Raw genomic sequence first — 16,052 nt, forward strand, 5'->3', positions numbered from 1 at the left:
ATTGGGGGATGAGGGGGGCCATGCATACCAGGATTGGGGGTGAGGGGACCACGCATACCAGGATTGGGGGATGAGGGTTACCATACATACCAGGATTGAAGGATGAGGGTTACTATACATACCAGGATTGGGGATGAGGGGTACCATGCATACCAGGATTGGGGGGTGAGGGGACCATGCATACCAGGATTGAGGGATGAGGGGACCATGCATACCAGGATTGAAGGATGAGGGGTACCATACATACCAGGATTGGGGGATGAGGGGTACCATGTATACCAGGATTGGGAGTGAGGAGTGCCATGCATACCAGGATTGGGGATAAGGGGTGCCATGCATACCGGGATTGGGGGAAGAGGGGTGCCATGCATACCAGGATTGAGGGGTACCATGCATACCAGCATTGAGGGGTGAAGGGTACCATGCATACCAGGATTGAGGGGTACCATGCATACCAGGATTGGGGGATGAGGGGTACCACGCATACCAGGATAGGGATGAGGGGTACCATGTATACCAGGATAGGGATGAGGAGTACCATGTATACCAGGATAGGGATGAGGGGTACCATGTATACCAGGATAGGGATGAGGGGTACCATGCATACCAGGATGAGGGACGCCATGCATGCCAGGATTGGGGATAAGGGTTGCCATGCATGCCAGGATTGGGGATGAGGGGTGCCATGCATGCCAGGATTGGGGATGAGGGGAGCCATGCATGCCAGGAGTGGGGATGAGGGGTGCCATGCATGCCAGGATTGGGGATGAGGGGTGCCATGCATGCCAGGATTGAGGATGAGGGGTGCCATGCATGCCAGGATTGAGGATGAGGGGTGCCATGCATACCAGGTTAGGGTTGAGGGCAGCACATAACAGGATGAGGGAGCAGGATTGAGGAACACAAATACCAGGATGGGGGCAGCACATACCAGCATGGGAGACCATATACCAATAAAAATGCTCGCCACCTGGGCATAGAACGGGCTCAATAGCTAGTAATGTATACGGAGGGACATATCTGAGAGGCTTGTGAAAAATCTTACTGCTAGTCCTGAAAATACCTTCACTGGAGTTTCTCTTTGTTCTGGAGAAACCTCATTGAGAAACCATAGACAATGGTGTGACAAATAAAAGGGTAAGAGTCCAGACCGTCATAAACTGGGCTTATGGGAAATGGCAGCGGCAAATGAGGATCTGAAGGGTCATCAGATCAGAGTAAAGACTGACCTTGGTCTCCTTAGTCCCTAAAGAAAGACATGAATTTAAAGAATAACCATCTGTAATGGTGACGTACAAACCAGGGAGACAAATACTTAAACCTGACAGGTCCCTGTTAAGACTAGGTAAAGCTCTTCTCTGACCCGGTCTGTCCCTGCCTGACCGCAGAGGTTGGCACCCTAAGATAACGCAATGGCGCCCCCACTCGACGGCGGCTTACCCTGAATGTTCTTAGCAGCTCCTAGGACCGCTAGAGTATCAGTTCCCTAAAGAATAAAGGAATAACACACAAGACAACTGCATCCAGCACAAACTACAGCACATTGAATAAATTCAAAAAAGTCTATCACCAGCAGGAAACACCAGTAGCTGAAGGTAGGTAAAGCAGCACCCGAAAAGTGATAGGACAGACAAACAGAGTAAATGAAGACAACCTGTGCTAAGCTAGACAGACTGCAGGTAAAGCAGCAGAACTCAAACACCCAGAGAAAAGGTGCGTCTTATGTGGCTCAGCTGAAAGAGAAGCCGACCACAGACTCAAGGGATCAAATCCAGGAGCATGACACCATCATTTTAATTTGTATTTCATAAATCAATAATACATATGAATGTAAGATACTTTGTAATATATCGTATCAGAAAAATCGGCTTCTTTCTCCTCCTGGACAGACCAATCATTTTCAAAATTCTCAGTTCAGGGGTAAAATCTGTACTCCGTGCACAAATATTTTCCCATTACTGAGATAAGAAATGATAGTAGCTACTGATAATATTCTATGTAGAATGGAGGAGGGAAACAGGAGCTAGAGGCAGAGCTTCTCCCTTCTCTCCTTTCCCACATAGGAAATTCTAGTTGCTACGGATCTCTCAGTAGTGTAATAATCTGTCCTCACTGAATACAGATTTTACCAAAGAATTAACAATTCTGATAGTGAAAGATCAGTACTGGTGGAGAAAGCAGCAGATTTCTCTAATAAGATATATTACAAAGCTTCTTAATTTCATGGGTACAATTGACTTATGAAATAAAAATGAAAACAATAATTACTCTTTAAAGTATGGCAAGTGCATCAGCCAACAATGGTGCAAGCAGAGCAGTGGAATGGATTCAGGTACACCTAATAAATACATATTTAAACGGCTTAACCCTTTAAGGACAGAGGGTTTTTCCGTTTTTGTTTTTTGCTCCCCTTCTTCCCAGAGCCATAACTTTTTATTTTTCCGTCAATATGGACATGTAAGGGCTTGTTTTTTGCGGGACGAGTTGCACTTTTGAACGACACCATTGGTTTTACCATATCATATGCCGGAAAATGGGAAAAAAATTCCAAGTGCGGTGAAATTGCAAATTCCACATTAGTTTTTTTTTTTTTTTTTACCAGGTTCATTAAATGCTAAAAACTGACCTGCCATTATGATTCTTCAGGTCATTATGAGTTTGTAGATACTAAACACGTACAAGTTATTTTTTATTTATTTAAGTAGTGTAGCGCCTCCATTTTTCGGGATCTGGGGCCGGGTGAGGGATTATTTTTTGCGCGCTTAGCTGATGTTTTTAGTGATACCATTTTGGGATAGATATGATGTTATCATTGCCGTTATTGCAATATTACGGCAACGAAAAAACTTAATTCTGGCGTTTTGATTATTTTTCTTGTTACGCCGTTTACCGATCGGATTAATTGTTTTTTATATTGATAGATCAGGCGATTCTAAACGTGGCGATATCAAATATGTGTATTTTTCATTTTTTTTTTTTTTAACAATTTTATTTTGAATGGGACAAAAAAGGGGTGATTTAAACTATATTTTTTTATTTTTTTTACATGCTTCAATAATCTCCATAGAAGAGCGGCTGTTAGGGGCTCATGACACATGACAGCTAATCAGATCAGCTGGATAAGGGTGGGAGGTGACCTATGACGGATATAGACGACATAGGTCGTTAAGGGGTTAAAGAGGTTTTTCAATTTTACATTCTTGTGAACCTCTGTCCAGATGCTTTGAATATTCTGAAATTTAGAGCACCAGGTGCAAAAAGAGGAGAGGAAATTGGCAGAGGAATACTCGGGCTCCATTATTAGCCTGTCTCGATAGTGATTTATTAGTGGACACAAAAACGGGATCGTTACGGCCAAACATTTTCTTTTCCTTAATCGTTTAACATACAAGAGCTGGTGTGTTTAATAAGAATTGATCCGATTAAAAAAAATATATACATTACTACAGACATTTCCAGAGTCCCTAACCTCTATACATTCATATTTCATGTCCACATCTTTGTTTTTTTAGTTTAAAAGTAAGATCACATTTTCATATATTATTAATTAGCTTTCTGACAGAAGGCAGTTTATCACAGGTTTTTACATTTCAATAACCCTCTTGGAGTTTCTGCCTTCCCCTGGATCCACAGATCTGATAATAGATTGATCTCAATGGATTTGTGTCTTTCTACCTTAACAACTGTGCATTTAGTGTTTACTACTCACCTGGGTAGTCATATGTAGGAATCTCCACTTTAAACCACTCATCACCCCTCACATATGTCTCTGTAGTATTAATATGGGTCAGATCTTTACCCTGAAACAAATATTGTAAAAGTCACAGACAGATGGAGAAGACACATCTATGATCAGATCTAATCCTGCCATCTCCACCGTTCTCATTACACAAGTATAAAACATATAATACTGGTGGATAAAACAAGACTGAGCACAAGACCTTCACAGCCATCTACACATCATAGGGGAGATCTCATGACACCTTCTCTCCATCTACCTGAAGATCCTGAGGAACATTGGGATCTTCTTCTGTGTAGTCCTGAGGACGAAGAGGACGGGGACATCTCTCTGGTGTTGTCTTCTTACTGGATAGAACTGGAGGAAAAATACAGGAACTGAATTAATTATTTACATACAGATAATTTTAGGCCGTGTGTATTTAGTCCTGTCTATTACCTGGTGATGTGAGGAGCTGTGGAACGGCCATCATGACGTCCTTGTACAGATCTTTGTGTCCTTCTAAATACTCCCACTCCTCCATGGAGAAATAGACTGTGACATCCTGACACCTTATAGGAACCTGACACATACAATGATACCGTCATCCCTGCGATCCCTTTATAGTGTTACCGTATAATGTCCCAGCATTCCCAGCAGTGTCACCTCTCCAGTCAGCAGCTCAATCATCTTGTAGGTGAGTTCTAGGATCTTAGGGTCATTGATGTCCTCATGTATCAGGGGGTGAGGTGGCGATCCCGTAATTGGGCTCAGGGGTCTTCCCCATCCCTCAGACACAGGGTTCTGACAGCGCTCACTAGAGGTCTTCTTCACTACTGTGTAATCCTGGTTATGGAGAGACACATTAATAAATCTCACTACAGACATTTCCAGAGTCTTCACCTCTCCAGTTCTGTCCATCTGTTATTCCCATAGATAAGAATGATGTAATGTGACGTCATCAGAATCTCTCACCTCTCCAGTAAGCCTGAAGAGGATCTCTAGGGTGAGGTGTAATATCCTCTCCGCCATCTTGTTCCTGTCCCTATTCATCCTTGATGAGTCAATCAAAAAATTCTCTTATATAGAAGATCTCCACTGGGAGGATCTGATAATGTATGGACCTAAATAGGAAGAAGATGAACAGATGAAACAAAGATCCCATGTAAGAATACAATTACTTGAGATAATAAGGGAAAACAGTTGAGATAAAATGTGTAACTGTTGTAATTGCTCACTGTAGACCATCAGAAGACACACATTGGAGATAATAGCATCACCACTAAAAGATTTAACATGCATTTAAATATTTTCTTCAACAAAAGTCCTAACAAGAGGTAACAATCAATATTAAGCAAATCAAATTTCCTCTAAATTTCCACCCGAAAATAGGCTTTACTAGATTTCAGGGTCTTAATCCACTTGAATGAGGAAAATTTCTGTTATATAGAAGATCTCCACTGAGAGGGAGTAGGTACCTGAATGAGAAGAAGATGACGATGTAACATCATAAAGATGTAATGTAATAATACAATTACTGGAGATAATAAGGTAAACATATGAGAAGAATGTATAGATGTTGTATTTTCTCTTTTTTTGGACTGGAATATCTTGTCAAGGCAGCTCCTCCATGTCTGGGATCAAAGCATGTCGTACCTTCACAAGAACTCTACAACCATTCATTGTCCTCAGCGCTGGAAAAAAATGAAGACTTGCACATAAGAACCTTCCTTCCCCTCCATTTATTATGTTTCCCCTTTGATTATTAGGTCTGTAGAGACTTCAAAGGGCAATAAATGTCTTTTCTTGTCAATCAGGGAACTTTCTTTTGCGACTGATTTTATTCAGTTATGATCGAATCTGCAAATTATAGCAAACGGACATAAATCCAAGATAACATCGCAGACAAAAAATAGTCGAATTTACCAATACCTTTCACATTTGCACTTCAGGATGCAACAGACTTGAATGATAAAGATGGAGACAGGAGCAGAATACTGATGATCAACCACTCACACCGACCAATCATGGAGGGGGCGGTTACTTCGTATTACAAATGCACACAGATAAGCTGTTTCGTATCCTAATCACACAGATACATGTCGGTTTCCAGTCTATTGGTCATGTCCATACTGTTAGATCAGGAGGGCTGCCCAGTACTCTATAAGTGCATCCCACCGACATTACAGAGCCTGGCTGCCTTAGTTGGCATCTTGACCAAAATATCCAAGCTTACAACCGGCCTCAAGGGTTCTCATTGTTTTGACAGTCGCTATACTTAAAAGTGTATTCCGATCTCATCCCAATTTGTAGTAGGTGTAGTAATAATAATATCAACAAATACCTCCAATAAGAAATGTAGTATAGTTCTTCTGATTTGCTATGTCGCTTACCACCTGTACAGGGCATTGCAGTAGCTTAGGTATCTATGGTTATGAACACTAGCAACTACCTGTCACTATGAGTGGTCATAACTATGGATACCTAAGCTACTGTAATGCCCTGCACATGGGGTAAGCAACACAGCGAAGCAGAAGAACTATACTACATTTGTAATTGGAGGTATTTGCTATTACACATACTACATATTGGGATAGGATCTTGGAGATGGGAATACTACTTTAAATTACAAGCGAATCACAGCAAAAGGACATAAATCCTAAAAATAATCACAGAAAAACATAAATATGATTTCCAATACCTGGTCATGTCACTACCGCACTGCAGGATGCAGCAGACCTCCCTGATAAAAGGCGACACAAGAAAAATACTGTGCACATTTTGGCCAAAATATCAATGAAGACCTCATGCATTTTTTTTCATCTTCATCTTGTAGGGTAGGAGGCAGCCGAACCCTTTAGTGTCTGTGAGTTGCATTTATATAGTGCTGGGCAGCCCACCTGATCCAATAGTATGAGCTTAACTAATTGGCTGTAAGCCAGCACGCATCTGTGTGACTGATGCTTCCCCCAACTCCCCCCATGATTGGTAGGCGCGAGTGGTTGTTCATTAGTATCTTACTCCTGTACTCCCTCCACCTTTTGTCATGGGGATCTGCACATCATGCAGTGCATTAGTAATGTCACCAGGAATTGGTATGTATTGATATTTTTTTCTGTGATGTTATGATTGTATCCGACGACTAAACTGAGCGAATCTACTTGTAACACATTTCTGGAGATGAGCAATAATTATCATAAAAAAGCATGTATGTACAGTTTTTAACCCCTTTACAAAATCAAAAATACTGTTTTAACCCATATCATGTTCCCGAGTATGATGTCTGCCTCTATCAGCAGTAAGAGGAGTTGAGTTATTGCTGTGTATAGGAAAAGTAACCAGAGGTTCAAGTCCAGTGGTGGGGCTAAAAAAAAGTTAAGCAAAAAAAAAAGTTATTAAAAAAGCATAATAAAAAAAAAAAACTAGAAAAATTGTAATCATGATTACCGTATATTAAAAATAAAGAATTAAAAATAACCATATGTGGTACTGCTGAATCCATAAAATGTCTGATCTATCAAAATATAGAATTTTCCTGACTGATAAATGCCGTGAAGAAAAAGAAAAAAATCGAAATGTCAGAATTGCATTTTTTGGACGCCTAAAAATGGAATAGGAAGCAATCGAATGTCGTATCTACCCCAAAATGGTGCTAGTAGAAATGTCAGCTCGCCAGACCATTAACCAGCTGTTCCACCGCTGTAAAAATGAAATAGTTATAGGTCTTGGAAAATGGAGACACAAACAAATTACTTTTTTGACTTTTTTTTTCTTTTTTGGCATTTATTTGAAAATAAAAAAAATAAGTAAACTACTATACAAGTTTGGTATCGCCGTAATTATACTGATCAGGAGCATCATGTTACCAGGTCATTTTTTTCTGCATGAAAGCCTTAAAAATAAAACCCAAAATACGATTGAGGAATTGCTTTTTTTTGCTATTTCACAGCGCTTTTAGTTTTTCCCCCGTTGTTCAGTCAATCATATAGTAAAATTAACATCATCATTCAAAACTACAACTCTGCCCACAAAAAAAAAAAAGTCCTCATACAACTATGGGGATGGAGAAATAATAAAAAAGTTATGGCTCTTGGGAGAAGGAGAAGGAAAACAGGAAAGAATAAGAAATCTTCAATGTTTTCCCCATAAATTCCTATCCCGGTATAAAATCCACAATCCAATCCTATAATTTGTTTTCTCCCATATTCTGCTCCACAGCCTCCTTCTCCAGGATAAGTGTCCTCATTCCAGGACTGACACCACAGACATTTCATGGGAAATCCCTTTATTCTAAACTATTACAGCCAAAATTAGGGAAATTACAGGTTTTACATTTCTCCAGATTTCTATGGATATAAAAACCAGACATTTCCATTCCGTCTAACTCTCCTCCCCAGAGAGAAAGTGTCATCTGTCCCCAAACCAGAGTGACCTCCCCTGTATACATGAGCACATCCGGCGTTATATTACTGTACATATACACATGGCAGAACTGGGGGAAAGGGCCCCTATCTCCGGGAATGGAGGGGTTAATGTCCCCTGTAAACATAAGCACATCCAGCGTCATATTACTCTACATATACACATGGCAGAACTGGGGGAAGGGGCAATATCTCCGCGAATGGAGGGGTTAATGCCCCCTGTATACATGAGCACATCCAGCGTTATATTACTGTACATATACACATGGCAGAACTGGGGGAAGGGGGCACTATCTCTGGGAATGGAGGGGTTAATGTCCCCTGTATACATGAGCACATCCAGTTCTCCTCTGAAGGGAGTAGTACACACCGTTGTAGGAAATCTTCAGTTTCTTGGCAAATTCTCGCATGGAATAGCCTTCATTTCTAAGAACAAGAATAGACTGTCGAATTTCACATGAAAGTTCTCTTTTTCTGGCCATTTTGAGAGTTTCATAGAACAAACAAATGTAATATTCCCGATTCTTAACTAGCTCAAAGGAAGGTCAATTTTATAGCTTCTCAAATCAGGCAAACCGTTTTCAGCGGGGCTAACATACTTGTGCAAGGGTTTTCTAGGGTTTTCTAAACATCCATTATCCTTCTTACACAGTTAGCAAACACAATGTACCATTAAAACACTGGAGTGGTGGTTGTTGGAAATGGGCCTCTATACACCTATCTAGATATTGCAATAAAAACAAGACGTTTGCAGCTAAAATAGTCATTTACCACATTAACAATGTATAGAGTGTATTTCTGATTCATGTAATGTTAGCTTCACTGAAAACAAATGTGTTTTTCTTTAAAAAAAAATGAAATTTCTAAATGACCCCAAACTTTTGAACGGTAGTGTATACACATGGCAGAACTGGGGGAAGGGAGGCACTATCCCCAGGAATGGAGGGGTTAATGCCCCCTGTATACATGAGCACAACCAGCGTTATATTACTGTACATATACACATGGCAGAACTGGGGGAAGGGGGCACTATCTCCAGGAATGGAGGGGTTAATGCCCCCTGTATACATGAGCACAACCAGCATTATATTACTGTACATATACACATGGCAGAACTGGGGGAAGGGGGCACCATCTCCAGGAATGGAGGGGTTAATGCCCCCTGTACAGTCATGGCCAAAAGTATTGAGAATGACACCAAAATTATATTTTCACATGATCTGATGGCCTCTGGTTTTTATTAGTGTTTGTCTGATGTTTATATCACATACAGAAATATAATTGCAATCATATTATGAGTACCAATAGGTTATATTGACAGTTAGAATGAGTTAATGCAGCAAGTCAATATTTGCAGTGTTGCCCCTTCTTCTTCAAGACCTCTGTAATTCTCCCTGGCATGCTCTCAATCAACTTTTGGACCAAATCCTGACTGATAGCAGTCCATTCTTGCATAATCAATGCTTGCATTTTGCCAGAATTTGTTGGTTTTTGCTTGTCCATCCGTCTCTTGATGATTGACCACAAGTTCTCAATGGGATTAAGATCTGGGGAGTTTCAAGGCCATGGACCCAAAATCTCTATGTTTTGTTCCATGAGCCATTTAGTTATCACCTTTGCTTTATGGCAAGGTGCTCCATCATGCTGGAAAAGGCATTGTTGGGCGCCAAACTGCTCTTGGACGGTTGGGAGAAGTTGCTCTTGGAGGACATTCTGGTACCATTCTTTATCCATGGCTGTGTTTTTAGGCAAGACTGTGAGTGAGCCGATTCCCTTGGCTGAGAAGCAACCCCACACATGAATGGTTTCAGGATGCTTTACAGTTGGCACGAGACAAGACTGGTGGTAGCGCTCACCTCTTCTTCTCCGAATAAGCTGTTTTCCAGATGTCCCAAACAATCGAAAAGGGGATTCATCAGAGAAAATGACTTTGCCCCAGTCCTCAGCAGTCCACTCCCTGTACCTTTTGCAGAATATCAGTCGGTCCCTGATGTTTTTTCTGGAGAGAAGTGGCTTCTTTGCTGCCCTCCTTGAATCCAGCCCTTGCTCAAAGAGTCTCCGCCTCACAGTGCGTGCAGAAGCACTCACACCAGCCTGCTGCCATTCCTGAGCAAGCTCGGCACTGCTGGTAGTCCGATCCCGCAGCTGAAACAGTTTTAAGATACGGTCCTGGCGCTTGCTGGTCTTTCTTGGGCGCCCTGGAGCCTTTTTGACAACAATGGAAGCTCTCTCCTTGAAGTTCTTGATGATGCGATAGATTGTTGACTGAGGTGCAATCTTTGTAGCTGCGATACTCTTCCCTGTTAGGCCATTTTTGTGCAGTGCAATGATGGCTGCACGTGTTTCTTTAGAGATAACCATGGTTAACTGAAGAGAAACAATGATACCAAGAACCAGCCTCCTTTTAAAGTGTCCAGTGATGTCATTCTTACTTAATCATGACTGATTGATCGCCAGCCCTGTCCTCATCAACACCCACACCTGTGTTAATGGATCAATCACTAAAACGATGTTAGCTGCTCCTTTTAAGGCAGGACTGCAATGATGTTGAAATGTGTTTTGTGGGTTAAAGTTCATTTTCTGGGCAAATATTGACTTTGCAAGTACAGTAATTGCTGTTAAGCTGATCACTCTTTGACATTCAGGAGTATATGCAAATTGCCATTACAAAAAATGAAGCAGTAAACTTTGGAAAAATTACTATTTGTCTCATTCTCAATACTTTTGGCCATGACTGTATACATGAGTACATCCAGCGTTATATTAGGCTATGTGCCCAAGATGCAGAAAGGCTCAGGATTTTTTCCTGAGCGTTTCTGCATCTCCCTGGCAGAAAAAAAAACATGCGGATTGTACATGCGGATTGTACATGCGTTTTCCTGCCAGGGACATGCGGAAGTGAAGCGTTCTTCACTTGCATTTCCGCATGCGGGTTGACAAGCGCTTTCCAAACGATTTTAGCATCACTTGGAAAATGCTTGTCAACTTGGTCACACTATATAAATCCATGCAAATAGCATGGATTTATATAGTGTGACCGAGAGAATGTAAAAAAAAAAAATGTATACTTACCCTTCGATGGCCCGCGCTGTCTAGCTTCACCGTCCCCGGCTGCCGGCAGCGGTGGATTGAAGGACCTGCCGACGTCAGCGATGCGTGACCCGTCACATGACTCTGACGTCAGCGCAGGTCCTTCATTCCATCGCGAAGTGCCGGGAAGCAAGGAGGAGCGCACCACGGGCCGCCGGAAAGTAAGTATATATTTATTTTTTATTTTATTCTTTTTTTACTGCTTTTTTAATGGTATCTGGGTGTGGAGGAGACTCTCCTCTCCTCTACACCCGGGTACCATCCGCACATTAGAACGCGCCAATTACGCAAGTACAGATGCAGTCTTGCGGAATTGGCGCGTTCTAATGCAAGTCAATGGCGGGAAAAACGCAGGACTTCCGCAAAATAATTGGTAGTGCTGCGTTTTTTTCTGCAATGATAATCCGCAGCGGAAATTTCCGCAGCATGTGCATAGCACATGCGGATTATCATTGGGGGACATGGCAGGCCTTCTACCATGCGCTTTTTAAGCGTTTCTGCAGCATTTTTGCCACTGCGGAAACGCTTAAAAAACGCATCGTGGGCACACAGCCTTACTGTACATATACACATGGCAGAACTGGGGGAGGGGGGCATTATCTCCGGGAATGGAGGGGTTAATGTCCCCTGTATACATGAGCACATCCAGCATTATATTACTGTACATATACACATGGCAGAACTGGGGGAAGGGGGCACTATCTCAGGGAATGGAGGGGTTAATGCCCCCTGTATACATGAGCACATCCAGCGTTATATTACTGTACATATACACATGGCAGGACTGGGGGAAGGGGGGCACTATCTCCAGGAATGGAGAGGTTAATGTCCCCTGTATACATGAGCACATCCAGCGTTATATTACTGTACATATACACATGGCAGAACTGGGGGGAGAGGGCACTATCTCCGGGAATGGAGGGGTTAATGCCCCCTGTATACATGAGCACATCCAGCATTATATTACTGTACATATACACATGGCAGAACTGGGGGAGGGGGGGCACTATCTCCGGGAATGGAGGGGTTAATGCCCCTGTATACATGAGCACATCCAGTGTTATATTACTGTACATATACACATGGCAGAACTGGGGGGAGGGGGCACTATCTCCGGGAATGGAGGGGTTAATGTCCCCTGTATACATGAGCACATCCAGCGTTATATTACTGTACATATACACATGGCAGAACTGGGGGAAGGGGGCACTATCTCCGGGAATGGAGGGGTTAATGTCCCCTGTATACATGAGCACATCCAGCGTTATATTACTGTACATATACACATGGCAGAACTGGGGAGGGGGGGCACTATCTCCGGGAATGGAGGGGTTAATGCCCCTGTATACATGAGCACATCCAGTGTTATATTACTGTACATATACACATGGCAGAACTGGGGGGAGGGGGCACTATCTCCGGGAATGGAGGGGTTAATGTCTCCTGTATACATGAGCACATCCAGCGTTATATTACTGTACATATACACATGGCAGAACTGGGGGAGGGGGGCACTATCTCCGGGAATGGAGGGGTTAATGTCTCCTGTATACATGAGCACATCCAGCGTTATATTACTGTACATATACACATGACAGAACTGGGGGAAGGGGGCACTATCTCCGGGAATGGAGGGGTTAATGTCCCCTGTATACATGAGCACATCCAGCATTATATTACTGTACATATACACATGGCAGAACTGGGGGGAGGGGGCACTATCTCCAGGAATGGAGGGGTTAATGCCCCCTGCGCCCAGTAATGGGGGATCTCCACATACCTCCACCTGCAGAGCCGCCACCACATATATGGCTGTTCTGTGCGCACAGGACCTGTGATGAGGTCACAGGAGGGGAGGAGTCAGGGGTCACATGATCAGGGGCCTCAGTGGATGCAGGACTCTGCTGTGCTGGTTGTCATGGTGCTGGATGAGGTGAAGGTTATGTGCGGGGTCTGGAGGGGTTTACAGTGTGGATGTAGCAGAGCTGCGCGTGTGCGAGGTGTACGGAGCGGAGCCGCGCGTGTACGAGGTGTACGGAGCGGAGCCGCGCGTGTACGAGGTGTACGGATCGGAGCCGCGCGTGTGCGAGGTGTACGGAGCGGAGCCGCGCGTGTACGAGGTGTACAGAGCAGAGCCGCGCGTGTGCGAGGTGTACGGAGCGGAGCCGCGCGTGTGCGAGGTGTACGGAGCGGAGCCGCGCGTGTGCGAGGTGTACGGAGCGGAGCCGCGCGTGTGCGAGGTGTACGGAGCGGAGCCGCGCGTGTGCGAGGTGTACGGAGCGGAGCCGCGCGTGTGCGAGGTGTACGGAGCGGAGCCGCGCGTGTGCGAGGTGTACGGAGCGGAGCCGCGCGTGTACGAGGTGTACGGAGCGGAGCCGCGCGTGTACGAGGTGTACGGAGCGGAGCAGCGGGTGTACGAGGCGTACGGAGCGGAGCAGTGTGTGTATGGTGCATGTGAAGAGCGGAGCTGTGCGTGTACGGTGTGTAATCATGAAAAAAAAACATGTACACCAGAGCACAAGTAGCAAAATTTTATTGGTTTCAACTAGTGTTGAGCATTCCGATACTTTTAGAATATCGGATACCGGAATTGGAAGTTCCCATAATGCAATGAGCCAGTTTCATTTTATTCATCCAATGAGCATCCTAAGAAGTGTGGGCACATCCTGTTAGGCATGTTAACTAATGGCATGGCTGTGATTGGCTGCTGAAATGATGTCATGATGCACTATAAAAGCCGCCGCCGCCATTTTGAGCTCACTCTGCTGTGAATTCAGTTAGGGATAGGACGCTGTTGTCCTGAGGGACAGTTTTAGCTATTTGCTCTATTGTGCTTTACCCAAGCTACTTTATAAATCGCTGTGCCTTGCAGCGCTAGTGCAGTTCTCTGTGCTGTTCACAGCTGTCTGCAAGGTCTCTGTGTGTGAGTGCAGCTCACGCTGTAGTGTGTGCTTCAGCCACGTCTGGTTGTAGTGCGCTCAGCGTGCGTCACTGCCTCATACATTGTCCTTTTTTGCTAATTGATTATTTTTCCTGATTTCTCCTATTAGTGTGGTGGTTCCATCCGTATCCAGCTACATTGGTTCTAAACACACTATATAGGAGTAGATAGAGGAGCCTTTCTGCCGCCTTGTGCCCTGCAGCCCCAGCCAGATTAGTATTAGCCTATTTTTTGTAGCCTCATCTATTGCATTGTAGGTTACCTTCCTGCATTGTAATAGCTACAAAAAGTTTGTGATGCTATCGGTATTACATCTTTGGGCACATCCAGTGTCTTTTTGTGACAAAAAAAAACCTAAATAAAGTTCACCAAACACTCCACTTTACAGTTGTGTAGGCCACATTAGCTCATATTAAAGTCTAGTCCACACTTTATAAAATTAGTGTTTCTTATACCTGTTCAGGAATAAGCACACTAAGCCCTTAGTACTTTTCTGCCTATCTTTATCAGTCTACCAAGATGAAGAAGGCAGGGAGTAAGGCATGTGGTCGTGGGCATGGAGTTTCTGCAGGGAGAGGACGTGGGCATTCTGTGCCTGCTGCGGGCACCAGTGTCTCAGCATCCCCCAGTTTTACCAGGGAACAGTCCTTTATGCGCAGCTTTGTAGGAGCTAGCCGTACCCCACTGCTGCGGGAGGACCAAATTGAAGCCGTTGTCGGATGGATGGCAGCTAACGCATCAACTTCAATTAGTTCCAGATCCTCTCAGGTCCTGAGCACTGAAGAGCACCCATCTGTCTCTTCACCACCTGCCAAATTGCCCAGGCAGTCAGAGAGCCCTGGACAGCAGCCATCTCTACTTCTGTTCTCTGAATCTCTTGGCTTGGAAAGAGGGGGCCAGCCAAGCAGAATTCGAGAATTTGAAGAGGAGGTAGTATGCAGTGATGCGCAACCGTTTTGTCTCTCTGAATCTGAAGAGGCGGGTGGGCCAGTGCCTATGGTCAGCAGCACACCTCAGTACGCATCTGATGATGAGACTCAGGTGCCACTTTCTGGTGCGTACTGTGCTGTCGAGACTACCCAGGAGAAGCAGTTGTTTGAAGAGGGTGGTGTAGATGATGAGGTCCTTGACCCATCATGGCGTGAGGGACAGGAAGGTGGTGGGAGCATCTCTAAGGAAGAGATTCCCCGAACGGCCCAAAAAGGGGGCAGACTTTGTTGCCTGTAGCCTCCACTTCGGCACCCATTAGGAGCATGGCTCTTCCAAAATCCAAAGCGGGCGCTCCCAAGACTTGCAGTGCCTGGTCCTTTTTTGACACAGTTGCAGATGACATTTGCTTTGTCAAATGCAAGCTGTGTAGTCAGAAGGTGAAAAGAGGGAAAAGTGTCAGCAACCTCAATACCACAAATATGTGGAAACATGTGCGGACCAAGAACGTGGTGGAGTTACAAAAACACACTGAAGACCTAGGCCAACCTACAGCGCCACCTACCACCTCTTCAGCTCGTGTTGTAGCCTCGTCCTCCAGCTCACACACAGCAGGTTCGGCTTCCTCACAGGATCGCCATGGAAGAACCTCTGGCACTGTTGTACAGAGACACAGTGTAATTCCACCCGCAGCACCACGTTCCCTGTCATTCTCACACTCCCAGGCCAGTCTACAGCCATCGTTAGCACAGGCATGGGAGAAAAGGCGCCCATACTCCGCAAACCACCCCCGAGCACAGGCTCTGGATGCTGGCATTGCAAAACTACTGGCCCTTGAAATGCGATCATTCAGGCTGGTGGAGACTGACACCTTCCGTAACTTTATGGCATTGGCAGTCCCACAATACAACGTGCCCCGCCGCTTTTATTTCAGCAGGCAAGCCGTCCCTGCCCT

At 44.3% G+C, this 16,052-nt stretch overlaps 2 protein-coding genes across 2 annotated transcripts in view; both read right to left on the reverse strand.

Moving 5' to 3' along the window:
* The window catches only part of LOC141271890 (uncharacterized), a 318,442-nt gene extending 305,374 nt beyond the window's left edge, over positions 1-13,068 (reverse strand). The window contains exon 1 of the mRNA XM_073682105.1: positions 13,010-13,068. The gene's annotated coding sequence lies outside the window, so the exon portion shown is untranslated. The remainder of the gene's footprint in view (positions 1-13,009) is intronic.
* Positions 1-16,052, reverse strand: part of LOC141271897 (uncharacterized) — a 73,610-nt gene that overhangs the window by 8,579 nt on the left and 48,979 nt on the right. The window lies entirely within an intron of this gene.

Source organism: Phyllobates terribilis, unplaced genomic scaffold, assembly GCF_046119375.1.
Source record: "Phyllobates terribilis strain yellow unplaced genomic scaffold, ASM4611937v1 Scaffold_5__5_contigs__length_657084704, whole genome shotgun sequence".
In the NCBI taxonomy this organism is placed as follows: domain Eukaryota; kingdom Metazoa; phylum Chordata; class Amphibia; order Anura; family Dendrobatidae; genus Phyllobates; species Phyllobates terribilis.